This window comes from Borostomias antarcticus (genome assembly GCF_949987555.1).
Source record: "Borostomias antarcticus genome assembly, chromosome: 34".
NCBI lineage: Eukaryota > Metazoa > Chordata > Actinopteri > Stomiiformes > Stomiidae > Borostomias > Borostomias antarcticus.
In genome coordinates, this window is record NC_140267.1 from 1,911,259 (window position 1) to 1,927,426 (window position 16,168).

Below are 16,168 nucleotides of genomic sequence, written 5' to 3' on the forward strand. Positions count from 1 at the left end.
TACAACGACAATACAATAAAACATAAAAACTAACAATAACAGCTTCGATCCATGCTGCTTTTTTCTCTTACTCAAATATTACAATTTCAATATTAGTGGTATCATCACACTTCTTCTATAATCCATCCATTTTTCCCATCTCCTTTCAAACTTTTCTTCCTGCATCCTCAATGCATGCGTGAACTTCTCCATAACATAAATCTCCTCCACAACACCCAGCCACTGCTCCTTGGTTGGGGGTTCCACCTTATACCAAGCCCTCATTAGTCTTTTTACTAGCAACCAATAGTACTTTCACTAGGTATCTGTCCCCTCCTTGTACATAATCCTGTGATATCCATGAAATCCTGTGATACTAACCTGGCGCACGTGAACGCGCGTTCTGATCACACCCCAATTAACGCCCACAATTGCCTATAAATGGTCAGTGATACGCCCCCCAAAAATATGCAACGACAATGGAGGCAAAAATCAGAAAGCGAAAAAAGAATTTCACTGAGTGCGAGGTGGAGGTGTTGGTGAACGAAGCCGAGACCCGACCTCAAGTTCTCTTCGGAACACTGAGCATGGGAGTAACCCACAGCAGAAAGACTGCCGAGTGGGAGAAGGTCACGGAGGCGGTGAATGCTGTTGGTTTCCAGCAGCGTTCTGTGGCCGATATTAAAAAAGGGTGCGATATCAAAGTGGACGCGAACAAACGCATAGTGGCCCACAGACGAAGTGTCGCCAAGACGGGAGGGGGATCAGCAACACGGGAGCCCACCCCCCTAGACGACAAACTTGCATCTATAATTGGCGATTACTGCCTGAGTGGCATAGTGCCAGAGGAGGATGGGGACAAGGATGTGTGCCCCCCGGAAGATATTGGTAGGTCATTAAATTATATTACCGTTGCACCTGTCTAAAATATGAGAAACCAATTTAATAGTCATAAAACATGACATTTAATATCCCATCAGATGCTGCAGATCCCAGCTGTGGGCCCACAACGCCGTTGGAGGTGGCTGGCTGTTCTAGAGGTTGGTAGCCTAATTAGTCTGTCGTTTGAAAGGAATAGTGCTACCCCAAGTTAATTATTGAAACATGCATGCTAACGATTTATGTCTACCTTGTCCTAGACACAAGTTCCAGCAGCATGGTGAATCCCGCCGGCGCAGTGCTGGCTCCTCAAGAGGTAGGCTGTAGACCATATACTAGGCTATAGCATTTGAAGAATGAAACCCAGATGCAAGTTCAAACATTTATTCACACAAATGGAGCGAAACAGAATGCATATATATAAACCAAAAACATTGTGTATCCTAGATATCGAGTTCCAGCAGCATTGCAGTGACTATCTCATCCGGTAAGCTAATTGTGCTGCCATTGTATGTGAAATGCGCTATATAAATAAGACAGATTTGATTAAATAGGCTATGATTGGACTGGTGCAAACAATCTCAAAATGAATACAACCCACAATGCATTAACGTTTGGGTTTGGATTTTAAATTATTAATGTGTGAATAAAAATGATTGATTGTTTAAACACGTTTGCAGGCGCTGCGTCTCCCGACAGGGTCCAGCAGCAGGGTGCGCCCAGCCCCGACGTCCCCACTGAACCAAGCCGTGCACCACGGGTCCCCTCCGGCAGCAGTGGCAGTGTAGTCACGGAGGAGGTCCTGCAGAGGCAGACGGACATCGTGGACGGAGTTCGTGCCATGACCAGGGAGCTCACAGAAATCAAACATCTGTTGGCAGAGATTAGCTCCTCTCTGAAAACAATAGCCAATAAATGATCCATCTAACTTGCCCGCTTACCGTGTGTTCTTAGAGCAGACGCATCACCTCCAGACGCTGGCGCACAGCAGCTGCGTGTGCGCCCTCGGGTGGGATGGCGTCGGGGTCGGGACCAACACCATCCACTGCGTCAGGGGGTGCTGGCACATTGTGGATGCGTGCCAAGTTGTGCAGCACGGCACATGCCCGCACAATTGCGCACACCTCATTGAATGAATGAATGGCAAAACAATGAATTACAAAACAGAGTTGGCGTTTCAGAGTTAGCGAAAACCATTTCTTTACAAGCTTTTCGAATTGTACATACCTTGTCGGGCTTGTATAAAAGCCTCCCCCCGGACGCATCCATGCAGCGCCATCGGCCTTTGAAAAGGCCAATGGTGCGCTCGACCAAAACGCGCGCCTGACAGTGGCGCACGTTGTAGTTTTTGCTCCTCGTCTGTGTGGGGGTTGAGCAGCCACCGTTTCAGTGGATACCCACTGTCTCCTGTAAGGAATGTAGGCCTTCATATCAAATGTGTGCACCGTATTTCGCATGACGATATTGATCATATAAGCCACTCCTGTGTAATCGTTATATGCTATGAATCATCATTATACCAAGTGATTATAGCTTACCCAGGAGCCAGCCATCATGCGCAGCCCCAGCCTCAAGTGTCCGTCCCACACTGCTATTCCTAAGAATGAATGAGTCATGGGTGGACCCAGGCCACCTTGCCACTACATTCGTCATTAGCATGTCCGCATCGCACACTACTTGCACGTTGATGGTATGGTCATGCTTCCGATTGACAAACGCAACTTCATTCTCACTCGGGGCCCTTATAGCAACGAGTGCAGTCAATGGCACCGATAACATTTGGGAAACCAGTCATAGCTACGAATTGCGCTTTCATGTTTGCCTGTTCACCCACCGTGTATGGAAACTTGATGTATCGGTGCATCATGCCGATAATTCCTCTCAACACGTCTGGCAAGATCCGGCTAAAGGTAGGCTGGCAGATCCCCGACCTATCTCCCAGCTCCCTTTGATAATTGCCGGTCGCCAGAAAGCCAAGGGTGGTCAGGATTTGCAGTGGGACGGGTAGGGCTTGGTTCCTGCGGGTTCCTCTCTGCAACGCCGGGCTCAATGCGTTACAGAGGTCGAGCAAGGTTGCTCGAGGCAACCTAAAGCGGCTTATTAGCCACTCGTCATCGTGTGCCAGGAGATTGTGGCGATCCCTGAATACTCTCTCCTCAATCTCCTATTTATATCCTCTAGCAATAACAGATCTGCCATTGTACGTTGATGAGACAATAGTGATAGACGGCATGGCTTTTATAGCCTACTCATGATGATTTCACATGTGCACGACTGATAAGAGCACCTGTTAGGCCTGAGTGGTCCCAATTAGATTATAATGAATTATCCATCATGCAGGCTATATTGGCATTCGTTTAGTGCGGTAGGCCTTATTAGGTGGCTGCTTATATCCAAACTGATAATCATTATAAGCCTATAGTGTTGTTGCATGGGTAATGGGGTTTGGATCTATATTGCACGTAACCTAATGCTTCACAGGGTGGCCCATGAATAAAAGGCCTAACTTATCAACGTATAAACGGGTCACTTTACAATGACATCCATAACAATGCAAACATGTAGGCCTATACCCTACTAACACAGTACGTAAAACTGACGGGACACATTGGTGGTAGTGTGGTAACTTTGCGACGGTACCAACAGCGGACCAAGCTGACACTTGCCTTTTCAGTCGCAAAATAACCAAAATAACCATCCTCAAGGACACTGTACGGCAACGTAGCCGTCACTGCTGCTTAAATCCGTAACTACGATGTAATTAAATAACGTGACAATGTGGTTACATCACAGTCCCAATCTGACTTTATTGGAAATGTACATTTAGCGTCACAGTGGGTCAGAATGTTTGTATTAGGCTACTTACGTTTTAAAATAAAATTTGAAGTCTTACAGTTACAGCAGCAATGGCGTAGGCTACATTGGTACATGGACATAGCATCGCGATCAAACCTGGGCTGCGTTCCGAATCGCATACTACCCTACTATATAGTATGCCAATACAGAATGTAGTATGTCCCAATATATAGTATGCCACATGCAGTATGGCAAAAATGCCAGGATGTCCTACTACATCCGGTCGTATTTTGCAGTATGCAAGCCAGCAGGCTTCTCTGCCTATTCTGACCCACAATCCTGTGCGCAGCGGAAATTACGTCACGTGCGAGTCGCGCTGGAGGCTTTATTATGAATCCTGCGGCGCGCAGACAGATGTGCAATGATGGCGGACGCAAGCGGCAGCGGCAGCGCATTCAAGTGTAAGTACAGTAACGTCACTACATATTTGTAGCGACTCATGTCGTGTGTATAATTGAAACATTAAAAGATACTATTGCTGCACGAAGCTAAGTGGATAAATGAGCGCAAATGTAAACCTATAACCTCAGCCAGTGGCCTAGTGGTATCTATAGTGGTAGCTACTAGCGTCACTTACTTCTGTAACATCAACTAGCCAGCTAGTTAGCTAGCTAGCTATGTGGTGCACTGAAGTCAACAACGTTACCTCTCACTCTTCTCATCATTCGTCAAATTTGCCAAAAAGCAGAATGCAAGCCAAGTCAGTCTAGCTAGCTATGTAAGGTACGACCATGGATGTATTAATAGAACGTACGACATACCAATTCAGCTCACCAGAAAATAGTTTGCTGATAATGCACGAGCCTATCCAGGACGTCAGTTAGCTTACGTTAACTAGGTAGTTGAAGTACTAGTCAGTCAACTGCTTTGTCTCACTGGAAAACATCATTAATTTGTTAGGGACAGATGAACATACTGAGCAACTCATCCAGTGGAGGATGGAGAAGGAGGAGCTGTTCACTGGGAAGAGAAATGCAGCAATAAAGGGGTTTGAGTGAGTAACACCTGACCCTATTTTACGAAATGTGATGAAAGGAGCATTTGTCATTGCTGGGCATGTTCCTTGTCCCCTTAGGATGTTTGTGGTCCCCTTAGGATGTTTGTGGTCGAGCATGGCTTGGAGGGGAAGGTGACACCAGCCACCATAAAAAAGAAATGGGAGAACCTCAAACAAAAATACAAAGTCAGTCACCAGTGTGTATGCCTTCGATTAGCCATTTACTATGCTTTAGTGTCATTAACTAATCCTGTCATCTAATTTGCAGGATTTGAAGTGTCCTAAAACAGGGGTCAGCACAGAGGGAGGGGAGGCAACAGCAGCCTCCTGGAAATGGTATGGGGTGATGGATGCTGCATTGGGCAGTAAGCCATCCATCACCCCACCATTGCTAATTTCATCAGCAAGCCAGGAGGCTGTTGAAGTCTCAACTCCCTCTGTGTCTGATCCCATTCCTGTGGAGGACGAGTGTCCTGCTGTACCACTGCAAAAGAGAAGGAGGGAGGGAGGTCAGTCCAGTAGCCAGGTACTGGAGTACCTTAGAGAGAAGGAGGGAGGGAGGTCAGTCCAGTAGCCAGGTACTGGAGTACCTTAGAGAGAAGGAGGGAGGAAGGTCAGTCCAGTAGCCAGGTACTGGAGTACCTTAGAGAGAAGAAGGGAGGGAGGTCAGTCCAGTAGCCAGGTACTGGAGTACCTTAGAGAGAAGAAGGGAGGGAGGTCAGTCCAGTAGCCAGGTACTGGAGTACCTTAGAGAGAAGGAGGGAGGAAGGTCAGTCCAGTAGCCAGGTACTGGAGTACCTTAGAGAGAAGAAGGGAGGGAGGTCAGTCCAGTAGCCAGGTACTGGAGTACCTTAGAGAGAAGGAGGGAGGGAGGTCAGTCCAGTAGCCAGGTACTGGAGTACCTTAGAGAGAAGGAGGGAGGGAGGTCAGTCCAGTAGCCAGGTACTGGAGTACCTTAGAGAGAAGGAAAAGAGAGAGGCAAGACTACAGGCACTAGAGGGGCAAAGGTATGAGGAGGCCAGGAGGAGAGAGGAGGCAGCCAGGGCTAGGGAGGAAGAGAGGTACCAGGAGAGCAGGAGGAGAGAGGAGAGAAGAGAAGAGGAGGCCAGGGGGAGAGAGGAGGCAGCCAGGGCTAGGGAGGAAGAGAGGTACCAGGAGAGCAGGAGGAGAGAGGAGAGAAGAGAAGAGGAGGCCAGGGGGAGAGAGGAGGCAGCCAGGGCTAGGGAGGAAGAGAGGTACCAGGAGAGCAGGAGGAGAGAGGAGAGAAGAGAAGAGGAGGCCAGGAGGAGAGAGGAGGTGGCCAGGGCTAGGGAGGAGGAGAGGTACCAGGAGAGCAGGAGGAGAGAGGAGAAGAGGAGGCCAGGAGGAGAGAGGAGGCAGTCAGAACAAGGTATGACAAATACAAGATGGTGTGGACTACTCCAGTCTCCCTCAGTGTAACAAGATTGTGCTGTATTTTTACTCTATTTTAAATGTTTAGTGTCTTTTACTTAATTACTTCTATTTTTTTTACTGTACTATGCACATTTGGGAGCTAGCAATTGCATTCCAGTGCATATTATACCTGTATGATGTGCACCTGACTAATAAAACTTACAAGGGAGGAGAGAAGAGACGAGGAGGCCAGTAGGAGAGAGGATGAGTCTCGGTCAAGAGAGGAGAGGCGGGAGGACCGCTTTTTGGCACTACTGGAGGCACTTGCCAAGAAATGATCATTTAGCTTTGTTTGTTTTGTTTGTTTTGTGTTGCAGCATGTTTAATTTAATTAGCTTCATTTGTTTGCTTAAAATGCCTCATTAAATGTTTCGACCAACTAACCTGTGCTTTCTTAGAGCTCAATCAGTGAAATATACTGTATCCTAAGTGTTGAATAATTGTTGACTGACGGGTAGCTTGGCCTCCACTGGACTTGAAATGGTCTTTCAAAGCATCCACACTTTTTCCTTCAAAGTTACAGGTGAAACTGGGACAAAGTGATGTGTGGATTACAAAGTACACAATACACAAGTCATGATTGATCATTAGATGTAGTTATGATTGATCATTGGATTTATAAATCACACGTGTTAAACAAAACATAATGCATAATGGTAGCTTGGGAAAATGAGGGTGACAATACAAAATGAAGAACAAATTAACAGGCATCAAGCTTGGTTTTGGTGAAGAAACAATGAGGTGTGATGCTGTGTATCCTAATGTTGGATCGTGTTATCGTGTTCTTGGAGAGCTGGAACACAGTCAAGTGGTGCAGACACTGCTGCAGCCAGGAGATCATCAAAGTAGAGCTGCAGGATGGGTGCATTGGGGTTCAACTGGCAATATGTTGTAGGGTGGACATCCTATGAATATGAGTATGGTGATTGAATGTGAAATGAATGGGAAATAAAAAGTTAACTTAATTGCATGAATGGTTTATTTCCAGTTTGAGATACAAGGACACTACATTACGACTGCAATGATCTGATTATATACTGTCACATATCAAAGTTTGTAAAATGTAGGTTCAGTCAACTAAGTTACACAACAGAATTGGCAAGAATGTTTACACTAACGTTACTAAGTTAAATGTGAGGCTGCTTCACATGCAGACAGGACATAGAATGACAATGACTGAAATGCATTATGTAATTTTACTGACGTGGATAAATACCTTGATCAGGTTAAAATGTACAATTCAGTTCAAACTACATACATTGCAAAGGAACAACAGGAGAGCTCTTGTCCTCCGACGGTATTGGCGTCTCTGGCGAGCTCGACGAATGGCGTTCTCGTGCATCTGCAAGGGATTTACTGCGCCAACCATTTCGAATCTTGCGCGTCTCTGCGGACAGCTGTGGGCGAATGTCACTTTATGGACTGCGACGGATGTCGTCAGATTTCAGGGCGCAATGTTATGACAGAGTAGTATGTCCCAATTGGATGTCTACTGCTTGCAAAGTACGTACTTTCTAAGGGCAGCTGTAGTAGGTACTGGTAGTAAGAAGTAGAAGTATGCGATTCGGAACGCAGCCATGGTTGAATTGGTCCTTGTTTTAAATCCGGTGGTCGCCATTTTGTAGCCATCTGCGTAAAGTTACTGTTGAATTGTATAGCTGAATTGGTCATTGTTTTAAATCCAGTTTAACGATTCATGTCTTCCTCTCTGCTTTCCAATAGGGTCCTTATGCTTATGTGTTTAACCTAAGTTCGATTTTTGGTTTATTGTGCAGAATGTACTGCGTTGTGGAGTTTCTGGAGGAGGGTTCTGTGACGGCTGTCCCAGTGTCGAGGCTCCGGGAAGAGGTAAGCGAACAATGTGGTTTCTGATGAGTGCTTTTTTCCGATTGTACAGGGGAGCAGGTACTAACAGTTATCACTCACAGGGCAACTTGTGTTACTGGACGGAACACAAAAGCAGCCAACGCATTAAGATCAGCGTGGAACCAAATCCTGCCTGGAGACTCCACAAAGTTCGCGTGTTTAAGGACTCCAATACTGTTAATCATTATTAATTATTCAGAGGAAATAAGATGGCTGAAATGTATTGATAATGGTACTTTCTACACAGCGCGTTATGAACTAGCCAGGGCCTTGACGAAGGTGTTTGAGCGGCAGTCGTCAATGGAAGAACAACCAGACACAAGGAAGAGACATCGCAACACACGCTATGACTCCAGTGACGAAGGTAATATAGTAAAGTTCATTCAACAATCCCTAAAGAGTACTACAACCTAAAGAGTGACTAATCAGAGCTAATTTACTCCTCTAGATGTTCCAGTGCCCAGGAAGCGGGTCTGCAGGGGGTCTGACTCCAGTGGCGAAGGTAATATAGTAAAGTTCATTCAACGGTCCCAAAAGAGTACTACTTAAGTTGACTAATCTGAGCTAATTTACTCCACTAGATGTTCCAGTGCCCATGCAGCCGGTCGGCAGAACTCAGGCCAGACCAGCTATGCCAGGTGCCAGAGCCGGAAGGCCTGTCCTGCCAGTTATCAATGCAGGTATACATGCATGCATGTTTTTGTTGGTGAAATGGCTATGCATATTTGCACACTGACAGTTAACTCAGGGCTTTCTGAAGACTCATGTACTCAGTTCACTAATTCGCTCATCTCACATCTCACTACTTGGCAGTAGATGTTCATCGCCCGGGTCCTTTGAGCCAAGGCGCTGTGAGCCCAGGCCCTTCAGCCCTTCAGACGTCCAGGCACGAGCAGCATGCCTCAGCGATCAGCACCCCGGCCAGACCAGGTCAGGGTCTGACATGTCTCATGTCGAGTTGATTCTTCCCCTTATGCCAGAATCACTACGCCGCCAGCACCATAGTTTCCTGCTCATCCCTTTATCCTCTGGTTTTCAGGTAGTTCTCTGATGCCATCGCCTCTGAGACCAACAGCTCGAGCAGTGTTGCCCTCCAGTTCAGTGATGTCAACGCCTGTGAGACCAACAGCTCCATCAGTGTTGCCATCAAGCTCTGCAGATGCTGGTATGCAGAATTTTGTGAACTACTTCATGCTGCATGTAGGGATATACTTTGAGTTGAATATCCATTATGGGACCGTACAATTACTTATAGCCACATCTGTGTTTAATATCCAGACTTCCAGAGGATGATGTGTCAGCAGCTCTCCAGCGTCATGGCACAGTCGATGCAGAGGCTGGAGCAGATACTGTCCGGCGAGTCTGCAGACAGCTATCGGGGAGCAGTACTGGACGACCTGCACCCTGCTCAAACGGAGGAGGAGCTGCTGGTCTTGGAGGAGCAGCTGAAGGACAAGGAATATCAAAGGAAGATGGTGAGTAACTTCAGGGCAGAACTTCCTGAAGGTATGTTCCTTATTTTTGCAGGGACGTGTTAAGGAAATGTTTAAGTAAATGATTGTCTTTATGTTTTGCAGACACGATATCCGAGTTCAATTGGCGGCAAAAGATCTGCCAGATGTGGTCCGGCGGGTGCTGTCAGCCATAGCGATACACAGAGTGTGGTGTGTGTACAGCGTCCATGGGAAGAGGGGGAAGAAGCCTCTGAAAGATATGACCCTCTACAATGTCATATTACGTAAGGGATTGTTCATATTTTCCCAAAATAATACATTGTCTTTGCTTCATGCCATGTGCATTGACACCATTCCATTTTTGGTTAAAAGGTGCAGTTATGGCCTGTAAGCCAAGTACCACTGTGAGATGGGTCTGCCCAGCTGCAGGAGACGCTGAAACATGCCCCTGCTCGATGCAAAAAGGTATGTGATGTCAGGCAGTTAATTTTCTCGTATCCAGTGACATGGCACGCTTCCAATGAACGTATGCGACTTGCTTTTACAGCCATTTCATTATGTCCTTAGGCATCTGCTCCAGCCCAGCCCCTGACCGCAGCTCCAGCCCTGACCACAGTGGAGTATTCAGATGAGGATGACCTCTTCAGCCCAGACCCTCGATTCAGATGTGGGTGACCCCCAGCCCGTCTCCCTAAACCTGCCTTTCCAGCCTGCCACGATGGATGCCTTTTTTGTAAAAAGTTTTTGTAAATTTTAACTTTTTTTTTTGTGGGATACAACGGTCTGTTCCCGGTCTGCCTGCCACAGAATGCGCACTGTTTAATTTTTGTTTTTAGAACTTTTGCAGATAATTGGTTGCTAGCCAGAGCTTGTACATACTTTTTTTTGCTTTTCTGGCTATGCGTAATGTGACAGACCGTAAACCTCATCCTTGTAAATATGTATACTTTTAATTTGTAATGTACTTTGTGAAATAAAATGTTCTAAACTGTTAATGGTGTTCAGTCTTATATTGGTTTGTATCATAATGTTTGCTGCTATATCCCCATATAGCATTAATTCGTTTTTGTATTGGTAAATGCTAAATATAGCCAGTGGTAATGCAAATGCTAAATATAGCCAGTGGTCAGGGTTTAGTAAGTAAGTGACCATATTTGCACCGTGCGAAAAAGACGTGCAGACCAAGTCATATAAATACCTGTAAATCTAGTGTCAGCCAAGTGAGTTTATTACGGAAGTTCCTGCCCACGTTTTTTGCACGCGGCCGCAACCATATTTGCACCGTGCGAAAAAGACGTGCAGACCAAGTCATATAAATACCTGTAAATCTAGTGTCAGCCAAGTGAGTTTATAACGGAAGTTCCTGCCCACGTGATCACGTGCGTTCTTTGCACGCGGCCGCAACTTCGGAATGACGTGTCGTTCTAACGTAGCGGCTACTAATCGGCCGATCTCGCGTTTCCGTAAATGGCCGCGTAATTTCCGCACGCGGCGCAGATGAATCGTCACATATAGCGGCCGTATGTAGAACGTTTGCGCAACCTGCGTGTGTTAGTAGGGATTACCAGTGGTCTTGTATGTCTTCCATTTTCTAATAATTGCTCCCACAGTTGATTTCTTCACACCAAGCTGCTAACCTATTGCAGATTCAGTCTTCCCAGCCTGGTGCAGGTCTACAATTTTGTTTCTGGTGTCCTTTGACAGCTCTTTGGTCTTGGCCATAGTGGAGTTTGGAGTGTGACTGTTTGAGGTTGTGGACAGGTGTCTTTTATACTGATAACGAGTTCATACAGGTGCCATTAATACAGGTAACGAGTGGAGGACAGAGGAGCATCTTAAAGAAGTTACAGGTCTGTGAGAGCCAGAAATCTTGCTTGTTTGTAGGTGACCAAATACTTCTTTTCCACCATAATTTGCAAATAAATTCTTTAAAAAGTCAGACAGTGATTTTCAGGATTTTTTTTTCTCATTTTGTCTCTCATAGTTGAGGTATACCTATGATGAAAATTACAGGCCTCTCTCATCTTTTTAAGTGGGAGAACTTGCACAATTGGTGGCTGACTAAATACTTTTTTGCCCCACTGTATATATATGTATAGCCTATTATATGCACAGTTTTGCGCTATTATAAATAAGTATTATTAATTGGGGAAGCTTGGACTCGCTGGGGACTGGTGGAGAGACGCTCTACTGGACCTGACGAACCACCACCTACCCAGAAGCCACTTCATCCTCCAGTTGGCATTCATTTTTGGAATAATAGCTGGATTGTTGGATTGCAAAGCTATGTTATCCATGTGGATTTTTCATCCGTTTATCAATTCATTCATCATTAAACTGAATTTCTAAAATATAAATAATGTATTGTAGACCTACTGGATATAGAAAAGGGATTAGAAAAACATAATAATCATCATTTTACACAGCGGTCTGACAGGTGTGTGAAAACCTGGCGGAAGCGCTGTTAATAAAGGACGTGAATTAATTTGATTTCTTTAACAGTAATGTCGAATACTAAATGCAAACTGAAGGCAAGGCAAGGTTATTTTTATAGCACATTACAGCAACAAGGCAGTTCAAAGTACTTTACATGAGACATTGCAAGTGCAAGAAACACATGAAGATCATATAAAACGAAATGCAAAAAAGGACATTTAAAAGCAAATGCAGGAAAAAGAAAATACAGGAATAGACTGCAACTCAGTGCAGTGTATGAATGAATCATTGTTTGATTTAATGAAAAGCAGCGGCAAAAAAGTATTCAGTCTTGATTTAAAAGAACAGTCGTAGCAGACCTGCGGTTTTCAGGAAGTTTGCTCTAGATATGTGGAGCATAAAAACTGAACGCTGCTTCAACAAAAACATTTGTGGCAAAGACCTGGGAGAACAAGCATTTGGTGGGACAACTTTGTGAATGTCCCGATCGTAGATGGAAGCAAAACTTCCGTAGGCCATGGTCAAAGCCTGTTGCCTGCTGGCTTGGCATGCATATACAGCCTACTACAGTGTTTTCAATCATTGGATCCTTCCCCGGGGCAAGGTGCTGGTATCAGTATAATTGTCATTGCCTAATTGACAATTGGCTCACCACACTATAAAGCATGAGAGGGTCACAGACGTTTTTGGTGAGAGGGTAGGCGTGTATGCTTTTTTGAAGATGGCGAGTCCAGCGAAAAAGTTTAAGCCAGTGGAGCAAGCGGTGTTTGTCAACGGGTACGTGCACTCGGTTTCCACTCTACAAACATCCAGGAGCAACAACCGCTACTTCAAGTATACTCTGCAGACGGCCAGAGATAGCTTCGAAGAAGGAATGGTCTTTGCCGCCGATAAGCACAGTGCTTTTAAACAAGCCTCAGACAACCGCATTCCAGTTAAAATATGGAACGTGAGGAGGAATATTGGTAAGTAAAATCATTAGATATAAATTGTACAATTTAACTTCAGATATTTATTTAGCCTGGCCTATGCTGTGATGTGAATAATGTAGGTTTATTTTCTTCACCTGCGACCAGTTGTATTTGAATAGGGCATACGGCCATTAGCACGATTTGGGGAGGTTCATTAGTATTTTATTTATTTGGGTAGGCTATAGGAAGTTGGCTGGGCTATTTAATTTCATTGATTGGAAGGTCTTAAGGCCTTGATTGTTTCATATGCCTACTCATCTCAAATTCTGGCCATCCATTTTTTTCAGGCTATGACGGTGTCCAGAAAATCATGGTGAGCAGGTTTTCCACGTTGGAGGTGCTGGAGCGGCTTGATTTTCAGTTCAAGGCACCGACTGAGAGCAGCACCCTCAGTTTGGAGCAAGTGGGTCACCTGCAATCGCGTGAGAAAGTATGTGTAAGGTAGATTTTATGAAAAATGTGGAACAATTACTTTTAGTGTAATTCGTAGATTTGAAATTAAATTGGCGTTTAGCAATACACCTAGATGTGTCTTGAAATTGACGTTTTATAAGATGGATAATTGGATGGCTTTTATTGTCCGTCATCCCAAAATAATTTGAATTTGGAGTGGACAGCTTGGCCAAAACACGTTTATTTTTGTTTTTTTTCTTGAGTAATAACTCAAGAAGAATAATATTTTTTTTAAATTATTGTTTAGGTTGGCCAGATTGATGGAGGAGTGTTGTCCTGCGAAGCCCACAGCGATACGGTCGACATTTACGGGTCTAGCATCGAGGTGAAAAGATGCAGCCCCCGTCTCAGCCACCAGCTTCAGTTATGCATGTTTAGCCTCTATCCCAGCCCCTGTCGCAGCCTTCAGCTTCAATTATGCATGTTCAGCCCCTGTCCCAGCCATCAGCTTTAGTTATTTTTTATTTTCAGCTCCTGTCCCTGTCCCAGCCATCAGCTTTTGTTATTCTTTGTTAACTGTAATTGGGGGCCAAGCAGCGCAGCTGCGCAGGCACCCATTAAGTTTCTACCTTTTCTCTTTCTTCTTTCTTTCTTTCTTTATTATTCCTCTGCCATTGTAGTATATGGCAGCCCATAGAAGCTTATGGTAGAAAGTTATGAAAAATGGCACACTCATTCGGGACAGTGCCCTGACCCTCCTCACCAAGTCTCATGTCCACACCTCACCCTCTCTAGCGCCACCAACGTGTCAAAGTTGGAGGTGCATTTATGCATGCAGCTTTTCTTCAGCAAGTCCAATTTTCAAACTTCAGGTGTCCTTCAATTCCTTGGCTCAAGCCGGATTCAACGCACTCTAAGACGTCATTGTGGCCATCTTGGCTCCTCCGCCATTTTGAATGATGTGCAAAACCCTTAAAATGTATCTCCTCCTAGGAACTTTCACCAATCTGCATGGACATCGGTGGATGTCATCTATACACCAATGTCTACAAAGGATATACAGGGATTTTTGATTATCCATTGCGTTCGCTCATGACAGCCAATCAAAATTGGCAGAAAAGCTGCAAAACAGGAACAGGGATCATATCTCAGTAATGTTTTAAGGGGAGACACCCCAGGTGAATAGGAAAAAAAAAATCCTTAATAGGTATCACCATCAAACTCCCCCAGTTTGTTAGGTACATTAAGGAGCATCTTTATTGTATTACAAGTTTTCTGAAATCTTATGGATAAATATGCAAATTAGGCATTATATGCGCTAAATATGCGCTAATTTGCATAATTTCAGGAAATCATTTTTTTTAACTGGTTCAAGCCAGATTCAAAATTCTTGTTTCATTTTGTTCACATATCCCTATTCAAACTTTGTCCAAGGGGGATTTTTGATATCTCTTTTCTTCACTTCAGAAATCAGAAAATACTGTCAACAGTCATAAAAAGACCAATTTTCGCCATGTTTTAGGGATAAACTGTTATATAAATCAGGCTATGAATGAAATTTAAAAAATCCCCCTTGGACAAACTCTCAGAATATGGATTGGAACAAAACTGGAAAGTTAGGTGTATGTAGGTGCTACTCAAGTGGTGGTTTTGATGTCCCTAAGATGAGAAATAACTCATTTTGAGAAAACGGGCTTTGAACATTTGTATTGTAAAAAACCATACATTTGCATTGTAAACCAATATTGACAAACACAATATCCAATCACATCATTAGTAACAACATTACACAACACATAGAAACTGAAAACTGAATAACACAGCATGTTGTGGATTCAAAATAGTCCAGGAGTAGACATTTTGTATAGAGAAGCAAGACCTGTTTAGTTGGAAGCCCACTCACCACGTCAAGGTACAGGCCACGAGTGGGATGTTAGTAAGACAAGACATGAGACGAGACAATGTTAGTAGGGAAGAGAACATTCCCTTTAAGAAAGCTTGTATTATTTTGTTAAACAGATCATGGACAAAGACAGACACATTTGACGAGGACATGCATGAGAAAACAGATTATCCAACTTTTTTTTTTAAGCGTTTTACATGGAGAAAACATGAATGAATGAACATGAAGAGTAAACTGATTCATAAATACACAGGACAAGATGTGGTTAACAATCCAGCCAGGGTAAACAACAATATAAGCTAAATATAGATTGCCAAACAAACAAACAAGTGATATAACCATTGTCAAAAGCAACACCATAGGAGACATCAGGCTACGCCGTCATAGGTCTACAGGGTCACTCCTCAGATGGCACCACACTAGCTATCTAAAAAACTGTTCTAGGCAGCTGGTTTGTAGATCCCACTCAGCTGCAGTCCACAAAACTATTCTAAGCAGCTGGTTTGTAGATCCCACTCAGCTGCAGTCCACAAAACTATTCTAAGCAGCTGGTTTGTAGATCCCACTCAGCTGCAGTCCACAAAACTATTCTAAGCAGCTGGTTTGTAGATCCCACTCAGCTGCAGTCCACAAAACTATTCTAAGCAGCTGGTTTGTAGATCCCACTCAGCTGCAGTCCACAAAACTATTCTAAGCAGCTGGTTTGTAGATCCCACTCAGCTGCAGTCCACGAAACTGTCATAAAGCAACAATATGTTCACCAAGGCGTCTTGGAAACGCCCTCTATGCCCAAAACTCTAATCTAACCTAAAAACAAACTAGTCCATGCCTGCGCCATATGTAGGTCCCTCATCCATTTCCTGCTGATGTCTCTTTATCTTTTTAGCTATACTCTCAGTCTTGCGCCTACGCTTTGCACTGGAGCTTGTGACGGCATCAGCCTTTGTGACTCTGAGCATATCTGCTTCCCTCATTGCATTTACAGTAATAAATGTGCTCT